This window comes from Crinia signifera, unplaced genomic scaffold (genome assembly GCF_055691185.1).
Source record: "Crinia signifera unplaced genomic scaffold, ASM5569118v1 HAP2_SCAFFOLD_326, whole genome shotgun sequence".
In the NCBI taxonomy this organism is placed as follows: Eukaryota; Metazoa; Chordata; class Amphibia; order Anura; family Myobatrachidae; genus Crinia; species Crinia signifera.
Window position 1 is genome coordinate 30001 of NW_028142219.1, and position 12500 is coordinate 42500.

The window sequence follows — 12500 nt, forward strand, 5'->3', positions numbered from 1 at the left end:
TGCAGCAGGGGGGAGTTTTTGTATTTTCTGGCTGTGTGTGTGTGTGTTATTTTTTGGGGCGAGAGTTTTTGTTTTTTTTTGTGACATTTTTGCAGCAGGGGGGAGTTTTTGCATTTTCTGTGTGTGTGTGTGTGTGTGTGTGTGCGTGCGTGTGCTATTTTTGGGGTGAGGGTTTGTTCTTTTTCTGTGAGATTTGGGGGGAGTTTTTTAAATTTCTGCAAGTGTGTGTGTGTGTTTGTGTTATTTTTGGGGTGAGGGTTTTTTGGGGTTGGAGTGGGGGTTATTTTTTCAGCGGGGGGAGGTGGTTCAGCCTGCCCGGGGACACTTCCATAGGCCCGGGCATGAATCCCGGGCTCGAGTGGGTGAGATACTTCCATGTATTTTCAAAGTGCTTTTTTCACCCTTTCTGTGCAATTCCCGGGACGGCCAGCGGGGGGCGCATGTCCCCGGACCCCGGGACGACGTCCCCCTGGCCCGGGCTACCTTCCCCGGGCAGCGCGGGGTGGTTTTGTGGAAGTTTTTATTTCAGGGGGGGAGACGCTTTGTCATGCCCAGGGACACTTCCATAGGCCCGGGCATGAATCCCGGGCTCGAGTGGGTGAGATACTTCCATGTATTTTCAAAGTGCTTTTTTCACCCTTTCTGTGCAATTCCCGGGACGGCCAGCGGGGGGCGCATGTCCCCGGACCCCGGGACGACGTCCCCCTGGCCCGGGCTACCTTCCCCGGGCAGCGCGGGGTGGTTTTGTGGAAGTTTTTTTTTCAGGGGGGAAGACGCTTTGTCATGCCCAGGGACACTTCCATAGGCCCGGGCATGAATCCCGGGCTCGAGTGGGTGAGATACTTCCATGTATTTTCAAAGTGCTTTTTTCACCCTTTCTGTGCAATTCCCGGGACGGCCAGCGGGGGGCGCATGTCCCCGGACCCCGGGACGACGTCCCCCTGGCCCGGGCTACCTTCCCCGGGCAGCGCGGGGTGGTTTTGTGGAAGTTTTTTTTTTCAGGGGGGAAGACGCTTTGTCATGCCCAGGGACACTTCCATAGGCCCGGGCATGAATCCCGGGGAAGAGTGGGTGAGATACTTCCATGTATTTTCAAAGTGCTTTTTTCACCCTTTCTGTGCAATTCTCGGGTCGGCCAGCGGGGGGCACATGTCCCCGGACCCCGGGACGACGTCCCCCTGGCCCGGGCTACCTTCCCCGGGCAGCGCGGGGTGGTTTTGTGGAAGTTTATTTTTCAGGGGGGAAGACGCTTCAGCTTGCCCGGGGACACTTCCACAGCCCTGGGCATGAATCCCGGGGAAGAGTGGGTGAACAATTTCAAACTGTTTTCAGTGTTTTTTTCACCGATTAGATGCATTTCTCCGGGTGTCCAGCACGGGGCGCAGTCCCCCGGACCCGGGGGTGACCTCACCCAGGCCCGGGCTACCTCCCCCGGGCAGCGTGGGGGTGAAAATCTGGAACTTGTTTTTCCCGGGGGGAAGACGCTCGGACGTGCCCAGGGACACTTCCACAGCCCTAGGCATGAATCCCGGGGAAGAGTGGGCGAGCTGTTTCAAACTATTTTCAAAGTATTTTTTCACAGTTTGGATGCATTTCCCCGGGCGACCAGCGGGGGGCGCAGTGCCCCGGACCCGGGGGTGACCTCCCCCGGGCCTGGGCTACCTTCCCCGGGCATCGTGGGGAGGAAATATGGAACTTTTTTTTTTCAGGGGGGAAGAAGCTTCAGCTTGCCCGGGGACACTTCCACAGCCCTGGGCATGAATCCCGGGGAAGAGTGGGTGAACGATTTCAAACTATTTTCAAAGTATTTTTATCACCTTTTGGACGCATTTCCCCGGGTGTCCTGCGGGTGGCGCAGTTCCCCGGACCCGGGGGTGACCTCCCCCGGGCCCGGGCTACCTTCCCTGGGTAGCGTGGGGTGGAAATATGGAACTTTTTTTTTCAGGGGGGAAGACGCTTCTTCATGCCCGGGGACACTTCCATAGGCCCGGGCATGAATCCCGGGGAAGAGTGGGTGAGGAATCAAAGTATATTCAAAGTGCTTTTTTCACCCTTTCTGTGCAATTCTCAGGTCGGCCAGCGGGGGGCACATGTCCCCGGACCCCTGGACGACGTCCCCCTGGCCCGGGCTACCTTCCCTGGCCAGCGCGGGGTGGTTTTGTGGAAGTTTTTATTTCAGGGGGGGAAGACGCTTTGTCATGCCCGGGGACACTTCCATAGGCCAGGGCATGAATCCCGGGATCGAGTGGGTGAGGAATTTCAAAGTATTTTCAAAGTATTTTTTTCACCTTTTGGACGCAATTCCCCGGTTGTCCTGCGGGGGACGCCGGTCCCCAGACCCGGGGATGACCTCCCCCGGGCCTGGGCTACCTTCCCTGGGTAGCGGGGGGTGGAAATATGGAAGTTTTTTTTTCAGGGGGGAGGACGCTCGAACGTGCCCAGGGACACTTCCACAGCCCTGGGCATGAATCCCGGGGAAGAGTGGGTGAACGATTTCAAGATATTTTCTAAGTGCTTTTTTCACCTTTTGGATGCAATTCCCCGGGTGTCCTGCGGGTGGCGCAGTGCCCCGGACCCGGGGGTGACCTCCCCCGGGCCTGGGCTACCTTCCCTGGGTAGCGGGGGGTGGAAATATGGAAGTTTTTTTTTCAGGGGGGAGGACGCTCGAACGTGCCCAGGGACACTTCCACAGCCCTGGGCATGAATCCCGGGGAAGAGTGGGTGAACGATTTCAAGATATTTTCTAAGTGCTTTTTTCACCTTTTGGATGCAATTCCCCGGGTGTCCTGCGGGTGGCGCAGTGCCCCGGACCCGGGGGTGACCTCCCCCGGGCCTGGGCTACCTTCCCTGGGTAGCGTGGGGTGGAAATATGGAAGTTTTTTTTTCCCGGGGGGGCAGAAGCTTCAGCCTGCCCAGGGACACTTCCACAGCCCTGGGCATGAATCCCGGGGAAGAGTGGGTGAACGATTTCAAGATATTTTCTAAGTGCTTTTTTCACCTTTTGGATGCAATTCTCCGGGTGTCCTGCGGGGGGCGCAGTGCCCCGGACCCGGGGGTGACCTCCCCCGGGCCCGGGCTACCTTCCCTGGGTAGCGGGGGGTGGAAATATGGAAGTTTTTTTTTTCAGGGGGGCATAAGCTTCATCTTGCCCGGGGACACTTCCACAGCCCTGGGCATGAATCCCGGGGAAGAGTGGGTGAACAGTTTCAAACTGTTTTCAGTGTTTTTTTTCACCTTTTGGATGCATTTCTCCGGGTGTCCAGCACGGGGCGCAGTCCCCCGGACCCGGGGGTGACCTCAACCAGGCCCGGGCTACCTCCCCCGGGCAGCGTGGGGTGAAAATCTGGAACTTGTTTTTCCCGGGGGGGGAAGACGCTCGGACGTGCCCAGGGACACTTCCACAGCCCTGGGCATGAATCCCGGGGAAGAGTGGGCGAACGATTTCAAACTATTTTCAAAGTATTTTTTTCACCTTTTGGACGCAATTCCCCGGTTGTCCTGCGGGGGACGCAGTGCCCCGGACCCGGGGGTGACCTCCCCCGGGCCTGGGCTACCTCCCCCGGGCAGCGTGGGGTGGAAATATGGAAGTTTTTTTTTTCAGGGGGAAAAGACGCTTCTTCATGCCCGGGGACACTTCCATAGGCCCGGGCATGAATCCCGGGGAAGAGTGGGTGAGGAATCAAAGTATTTTCAAAGTGCTTTTTTCACCCTTTCTGTGCAATTCTCGGGTCGGCCAGCGGGGGGCACATGTCCCCGGACCCCGGGACGACGTCCCCCTGGCCCGGGCTACCTTCCCTGGGTAGCGTGGGGTGGAAATATGGAAGTTTTTTTTTTCAGGGGGAAAAGACGCTTCTTCATGCCCGGGGACACTTCCACAGCCCTGGGCATGAATCCTGGGGAAGAGTGGGTGAGAGGAATCAAAGTATTTTCAAAGTGCATTTTTACGGCTTGACTCCATTTCTCAATTCAAAGTGCTTTTTTTCTCACGGCTTGACTCCATTTCTCCGGGTGGCCAGCGGTGCCCCGGACCCAGGGGTGACCTCCCCCAGGCCCGGGCTACCTTCCCTGGGTAGCGTGGGGTGGAAATATGGAAGTTTTTTTTTTCAGGGGGGCAGAAGCTTCGGCTTGCCCGGGGACACTTCCACAGCCCTGGGCATGAATCCCGGGCTTGAGTGGGTGAGGAATTTTGAAGTATTTTCTAAGTGCTTTTTTCACCTTTTGGATGCAATTCTCCGGGTGTCCTGCGGGGGGCGCAGTGCCCCGGACCCGGGGGTGACCTTCCCCGGGCCTGGGCTACCTTCCCTGGGTAGCGGGGGGTGGAAATATGGAAGTTTTTTTTTTCCGGGGGGCAGAAGCTTCAGCCTGCCCAGGGACACTTCCACAGCCCTGGGCATGAATCCCGGGGAAGAGTGGGTGAACGGTTTCAAGATATTTTCTAAGTGCTTTTTTCACCCTTTCTGTGCAATTCTCGGGTCGGCCAGCGGGGGGCACATGTCCCCGGACCCGGGAGTGGCCTCCCCCGGGCCCGGGCTACCTTCCCCGGGCATCGTGGGGTGGAAATATGGAAGTTTTTTTTTTCCGGGGGGAAGACGCTCGGACGTGCCCAGGGACACTTCCACAGCCCTGGGCATGATTCCCGGGGAAGAGTGGGTGAACCATTTCAAACTGTTTTCAGTGTTTTTTTCACCTTTTGGATGCATTTCTCCGGGTGTCCAGCACGGGGCGCAGTCCCCCGGACCCGGGGGTGACCTCCCCCAGGCCCGGGCTACCTCCCCCGGGCAGCGTGGGGTGAAAATCTGGAACTTGTTTTTCCCGGGGGGGGAAGACGCTCGGACGTGCCCAGGGACACTTCCACAGCCCTGGGCATGAATCCCGGGCTCGAGTGGGTGAGGAATTTCAAAGTATTGTCAAAGTATTTTTTGCACCTTTTGGACGCAATTCCCCGGGCGACCAGCGGGGGGCGCAGTTCCCCGGACCCGGGGATGGACTCCCCCGGGCCCGGGCTACCTTCCCCGGGCATCGTGGGGTGGAAATATGGAACTTTTTTTTTTCCGGGGGGAAGACGCTCGGACGTGCCCAGGGACACTTCCACAGCCCTGGGCATGAATCCCGGGGAAGAGTGGGTGAACCATTTCAAACTGTTTTCAGTGTTTTTTTCTCCTTTTGGATGCATTTCTCCGGGTGTCCAGCACGGGGCGCAGTCCCCCGGACCCGGGGGTGACCTCCCCCAGGCCCGGGCTACCTCCCCCGGGCAGCGTGGGGTGAAAATCTGGAACTTGTTTTTCCCGGGGGGGGAAGACGCTCGGACGTGCCCAGGGACACTTCCACAGCCCTGGGCATGAATCCCGGGCTCGAGTGGGTAAGGAATTTCAAAGTATTTTCAAAGTATTTTTTTCACCTTTTGGACGCAATTCCCCGGGCGACCAGCGGGGGGCGCAGTTCCCCGGACCCGGGGGTGGCCTCCCCCGGGCCTGGGCTACCTTCCCCGGGCATCGTGGGGTGGAAATATGGAAGTTTTTTTTCCCGGGGGGAAGACGCTCGGACGTGCCCAGGGACACTTCCACAGCCCCGGGCATGAATCCCGGGGAAGAGTGGGAGAACGATTGAAACTATTTTCAAAGTGTTTTTTTCACCTTTTGCATGCATTTCCCCGGTTGTCCTGCGGGGGGCGCATTGCCCCGGACCCGTGGGTGACCTCCCGCGGGCCCGGGCTACCTTCCCCAGGCATCGTGGGGTGGAAATATGGAACTTTTTTTTTCAGGGGGGGAAGACGCTCGGACGTGCCCAGGGACACTTCCACAGACCCGGGCATGAATCCCGGGGAAGAGTGGGCGAACGATTTCAAACTATTTTCAAAGTATTTTTTGCACCTTTTGGACGCAATTCCCCGGGCGACCAGCGGGGGGCGCAGTTCCCCGGACCCGGGGATGGACTCCCCCGGGCCCGGGCTACCTTCCCCGGGCATCGTGGGGTGGAAATATGGAACTTTTTTTTTTCCGGGGGGAAGACGCTCGGACGTGCCCAGGGACACTTCCACAGCCCTGGGCATGAATCCCGGGGAAGAGTGGGTGAACCATTTCAAACTGTTTTCAGTGTTTTTTTCTCCTTTTGGATGCATTTCTCCGGGTGTCCAGCACGGGGCGCAGTCCCCCGGACCCGGGGGTGACCTCCCCCAGGCCCGGGCTACCTCCCCCGGGCAGCGTGGGGTGAAAATCTGGAACTTGTTTTTCCCGGGGGGGGAAGACGCTCGGACGTGCCCAGGGACACTTCCACAGCCCTGGGCATGAATCCCGGGCTCGAGTGGGTAAGGAATTTCAAAGTATTTTCAAAGTATTTTTTTCACCTTTTGGACGCAATTCCCCGGGCGACCAGCGGGGGGCGCAGTTCCCCGGACCCGGGGGTGGCCTCCCCCGGGCCTGGGCTACCTTCCCCGGGCATCGTGGGGTGGAAATATGGAAGTTTTTTTTCCCGGGGGGAAGACGCTCGGACGTGCCCAGGGACACTTCCACAGCCCCGGGCATGAATCCCGGGGAAGAGTGGGAGAACGATTGAAACTATTTTCAAAGTGTTTTTTTCACCTTTTGCATGCATTTCCCCGGTTGTCCTGCGGGGGGCGCATTGCCCCGGACCCGTGGGTGACCTCCCGCGGGCCCGGGCTACCTTCCCCAGGCATCGTGGGGTGGAAATATGGAACTTTTTTTTTCAGGGGGGGAAGACGCTCGGACGTGCCCAGGGACACTTCCACAGACCCGGGCATGAATCCCGGGGAAGAGTGGGCGAACGATTTCAAACTATTTTCAAAGTATTTTTTGCACCTTTTGGACGCAATTCCCCGGGCGACCAGCGGGGGGCGCAGTTCCCCGGACCCGGGGATGGACTCCCCCGGGCCCGGGCTACCTTCCCCGGGCATCGTGGGGTGGAAATATGGAACTTTTTTTTTTCCGGGGGGAAGACGCTCGGACGTGCCCAGGGACACTTCCACAGCCCTGGGCATGAATCCCGGGGAAGAGTGGGTGAACCATTTCAAACTGTTTTCAGTGTTTTTTTCTCCTTTTGGATGCATTTCTCCGGGTGTCCAGCACGGGGCGCAGTCCCCCGGACCCGGGGGTGACCTCCCCCAGGCCCGGGCTACCTCCCCCGGGCAGCGTGGGGTGAAAATCTGGAACTTGTTTTTCCCGGGGGGGGAAGACGCTCGGACGTGCCCAGGGACACTTCCACAGCCCTGGGCATGAATCCCGGGCTCGAGTGGGTAAGGAATTTCAAAGTATTTTCAAAGTATTTTTTTCACCTTTTGGACGCAATTCCCCGGGCGACCAGCGGGGGGCGCAGTTCCCCGGACCCGGGGGTGGCCTCCCCCGGGCCTGGGCTACCTTCCCCGGGCATCGTGGGGTGGAAATATGGAAGTTTTTTTTCCCGGGGGGAAGACGCTCGGACGTGCCCAGGGACACTTCCACAGCCCCGGGCATGAATCCCGGGGAAGAGTGGGAGAACGATTGAAACTATTTTCAAAGTGTTTTTTTCACCTTTTGCATGCATTTCCCCGGTTGTCCTGCGGGGGGCGCATTGCCCCGGACCCGTGGGTGACCTCCCGCGGGCCCGGGCTACCTTCCCCAGGCATCGTGGGGTGGAAATATGGAACTTTTTTTTTCAGGGGGGGAAGACGCTCGGACGTGCCCAGGGACACTTCCACAGCCCTGGGCATGAATCCCGGGGAAGAGTGGGTGAACCATTTCAAACTGTTTTCAGTGTTTTTTTCTCCTTTTGGATGCATTTCTCCGGGTGTCCAGCACGGGGCGCAGTCCCCCGGACCCGGGGGTGACCTCCCCCAGGCCCGGGCTACCTCCCCCGGGCAGCGTGGGGTGAAAATCTGGAACTTGTTTTTCCCGGGGGGGGAAGACGCTCGGACGTGCCCAGGGACACTTCCACAGCCCTGGGCATGAATCCCGGGCTCGAGTGGGTAAGGAATTTCAAAGTATTTTCAAAGTATTTTTTTCACCTTTTGGACGCAATTCCCCGGGCGACCAGCGGGGGGCACATGTCCCCGGACCCGGGAGTGGCCTCCCCCGGGCCCGGGCTACCTTCCCCGGGCATCGTGGGGTGGAAATATGGAAGTTTTTTTTTTCCGGGGGGAAGACGCTCGGACGTGCCCAGGGACACTTCCACAGCCCTGGGCATGATTCCCGGGGAAGAGTGGGTGAACCATTTCAAACTGTTTTCAGTGTTTTTTTCACCTTTTGGATGCATTTCTCCGGGTGTCCAGCACGGGGCGCAGTCCCCCGGACCCGGGGGTGACCTCCCCCAGGCCCGGGCTACCTCCCCCGGGCAGCGTGGGGTGAAAATCTGGAACTTGTTTTTCCCGGGGGGGGAAGACGCTCGGACGTGCCCAGGGACACTTCCACAGCCCTGGGCATGAATCCCGGGCTCGAGTGGGTGAGGAATTTCAAAGTATTGTCAAAGTATTTTTTGCACCTTTTGGACGCAATTCCCCGGGCGACCAGCGGGGGGCGCAGTTCCCCGGACCCGGGGATGGACTCCCCCGGGCCCGGGCTACCTTCCCCGGGCATCGTGGGGTGGAAATATGGAACTTTTTTTTTTCCGGGGGGAAGACGCTCGGACGTGCCCAGGGACACTTCCACAGCCCTGGGCATGAATCCCGGGGAAGAGTGGGTGAACCATTTCAAACTGTTTTCAGTGTTTTTTTCTCCTTTTGGATGCATTTCTCCGGGTGTCCAGCACGGGGCGCAGTCCCCCGGACCCGGGGGTGACCTCCCCCAGGCCCGGGCTACCTCCCCCGGGCAGCGTGGGGTGAAAATCTGGAACTTGTTTTTCCCGGGGGGGGAAGACGCTCGGACGTGCCCAGGGACACTTCCACAGCCCCGGGCATGAATCCCCTGGAAGAGTGGGAGAACGATTGAAACTATTTTCAAAGTGTTTTTTTCACCTTTTGCATGCATTTCCCCGGTTGTCCTGCGGGGGGCGCATTGCCCCGGACCCGTGGGTGACCTCCCGCGGGCCCGGGCTACCTTCCCCAGGCATCGTGGGGTGGAAATATGGAACTTTTTTTTTCAGGGGGGGAAGACGCTCGGACGTGCCCAGGGACACTTCCACAGACCCGGGCATGAATCCCGGGGAAGAGTGGGCGAACGATTTCAAACTATTTTCAAAGTATTTTTTGCACCTTTTGGACGCAATTCCCCGGGCGACCAGCGGGGGGCGCAGTTCCCCGGACCCGGGGATGGACTCCCCCGGGCCCGGGCTACCTTCCCCGGGCATCGTGGGGTGGAAATATGGAACTTTTTTTTTTCCGGGGGGAAGACGCTCGGACGTGCCCAGGGACACTTCCACAGCCCTGGGCATGAATCCCGGGGAAGAGTGGGTGAACCATTTCAAACTGTTTTCAGTGTTTTTTTCTCCTTTTGGATGCATTTCTCCGGGTGTCCAGCACGGGGCGCAGTCCCCCGGACCCGGGGGTGACCTCCCCCAGGCCCGGGCTACCTCCCCCGGGCAGCGTGGGGTGAAAATCTGGAACTTGTTTTTCCCGGGGGGGGAAGACGCTCGGACGTGCCCAGGGACACTTCCACAGCCCTGGGCATGAATCCCGGGCTCGAGTGGGTAAGGAATTTCAAAGTATTTTCAAAGTATTTTTTTCACCTTTTGGACGCAATTCCCCGGGCGACCAGCGGGGGGCGCAGTTCCCCGGACCCGGGGGTGGCCTCCCCCGGGCCTGGGCTACCTTCCCCGGGCATCGTGGGGTGGAAATATGGAAGTTTTTTTTCCCGGGGGGAAGACGCTCGGACGTGCCCAGGGACACTTCCACAGCCCCGGGCATGAATCCCGGGGAAGAGTGGGAGAACGATTGAAACTATTTTCAAAGTGTTTTTTTCACCTTTTGCATGCATTTCCCCGGTTGTCCTGCGGGGGGCGCATTGCCCCGGACCCGTGGGTGACCTCCCGCGGGCCCGGGCTACCTTCCCCAGGCATCGTGGGGTGGAAATATGGAACTTTTTTTTTCAGGGGGGGAAGACGCTCGGACGTGCCCAGGGACACTTCCACAGACCCGGGCATGAATCCCGGGGAAGAGTGGGCGAACGATTTCAAACTATTTTCAAAGTATTTTTTGCACCTTTTGGACGCAATTCCCCGGGCGACCAGCGGGGGGCGCAGTTCCCCGGACCCGGGGATGGACTCCCCCGGGCCCGGGCTACCTTCCCCGGGCATCGTGGGGTGGAAATATGGAACTTTTTTTTTTCCGGGGGGAAGACGCTCGGACGTGCCCAGGGACACTTCCACAGCCCTGGGCATGAATCCCGGGGAAGAGTGGGTGAACCATTTCAAACTGTTTTCAGTGTTTTTTTCTCCTTTTGGATGCATTTCTCCGGGTGTCCAGCACGGGGCGCAGTCCCCCGGACCCGGGGGTGACCTCCCCCAGGCCCGGGCTACCTCCCCCGGGCAGCGTGGGGTGAAAATCTGGAACTTGTTTTTCCCGGGGGGGGAAGACGCTCGGACGTGCCCAGGGACACTTCCACAGCCCTGGGCATGAATCCCGGGCTCGAGTGGGTAAGGAATTTCAAAGTATTTTCAAAGTATTTTTTTCACCTTTTGGACGCAATTCCCCGGGCGACCAGCGGGGGGCGCAGTTCCCCGGACCCGGGGGTGGCCTCCCCCGGGCCTGGGCTACCTTCCCCGGGCATCGTGGGGTGGAAATATGGAAGTTTTTTTTCCCGGGGGGAAGACGCTCGGACGTGCCCAGGGACACTTCCACAGCCCCGGGCATGAATCCCGGGGAAGAGTGGGAGAACGATTGAAACTATTTTCAAAGTGTTTTTTTCACCTTTTGCATGCATTTCCCCGGTTGTCCTGCGGGGGGCGCATTGCCCCGGACCCGTGGGTGACCTCCCGCGGGCCCGGGCTACCTTCCCCAGGCATCGTGGGGTGGAAATATGGAACTTTTTTTTTCAGGGGGGGAAGACGCTCGGACGTGCCCAGGGACACTTCCACAGACCCGGGCATGAATCCCGGGGAAGAGTGGGCGAACGATTTCAAACTATTTTCAAAGTATTTTTTGCACCTTTTGGACGCAATTCCCCGGGCGACCAGCGGGGGGCGCAGTTCCCCGGACCCGGGGATGGACTCCCCCGGGCCCGGGCTACCTTCCCCGGGCATCGTGGGGTGGAAATATGGAACTTTTTTTTTTCCGGGGGGAAGACGCTCGGACGTGCCCAGGGACACTTCCACAGCCCTGGGCATGAATCCCGGGGAAGAGTGGGTGAACCATTTCAAACTGTTTTCAGTGTTCTTTTCTCCTTTTGGATGCATTTCTCCGGGTGTCCAGCACGGGGCGCAGTCCCCCGGACCCGGGGGTGACCTCCCCCGAGCCCGGGCTACCTTCCCTGGGTAGCGTGGGGTGGAAATATGGAAGTTTTTTTTTTCCCGGGGGGAAGACGCTCGGACGTGCCCAGGGACACTTCCACAGCCCCGGGCATGAATCCCGGGGAAGAGTGGGTGAACCATTTCAAACTGTTTTCAGTGTTTTTTTCACCTTTTGGATGCATTTCTCCGGGTGTCCAGCACGAGGCGCAGTCCCCCGGACCCGGGGGTGACCTCCCCCAGGCCCGGGCTACCTCCCCCGGGCAGCGTGGGGTGAAAATCTGGAACTTGTTTTTCCCGGGGGGGAAGACGCTCGGACGTGCCCAGGGACACTTCCACAGCCCTGGGCATGAATCCCGGGGAAGAGTGGGCGAACAATTTCAAAGTATTTTCAAAGTATTTTTTTCACCTTTTGGACGCAATTCCCCGGGCGACCAGTGGGAGGCGCAGTTCCCCGGACCCGGGGATGGACTCCCCCGGGCCCGGGCTACCTTCCCCGGGCATCGTGGGGTGGAAATATGGAAGTTTTTTTTTCCCGGGGGGAAGACGCTCGAACTTACCCAGGGACACTTCCACAGCCCTGGGCATGAATCCCGGGGAAGAGTGGGAGAACGATTGAAGCTATTTTCAAAGTGTTTTTTCACCTTTTGGACGCTATTCCCCGGTTGTCCTGCGGGGGACGCAGTGCCCCGGACCCGGGGGTGACCTCCCCCGGGCCCGGGCTACCTTCCCTGGGTAGCGTGGGCTGGAAATCTGGAACTTTTTTTCCCCGGGGGGAAGACCTTCGAACGTGCCCAGGGACACTTCCACAGCCCTGGGCATGAATCCTGGGCTCGAGTGGGTGAGGAATTTCAAAGTATTTTCAAAGTGCTTTTTTTCACCTTTCGGATGCAATTCCCCGGTCGACCAGCGGGGGGCGCCGGTCCCCGGACCCGGGGGTGGCCTCCCCCGGGCCCGGGCTACCTTCCCTGGGCAGCGTGGGGTGGAAATCTGGAATTTTTTTTTTCCCGGGGGGTGGACGCTCGGAAGTGCCCAGGGACACTTCCACAGCCCTGGGCATGAATCCCGGGGAAGAGTGGGTGAGAAGTGTCAAAATATTTTCAAAGTGCTTTTTTCACCTTTCAGATGCAATT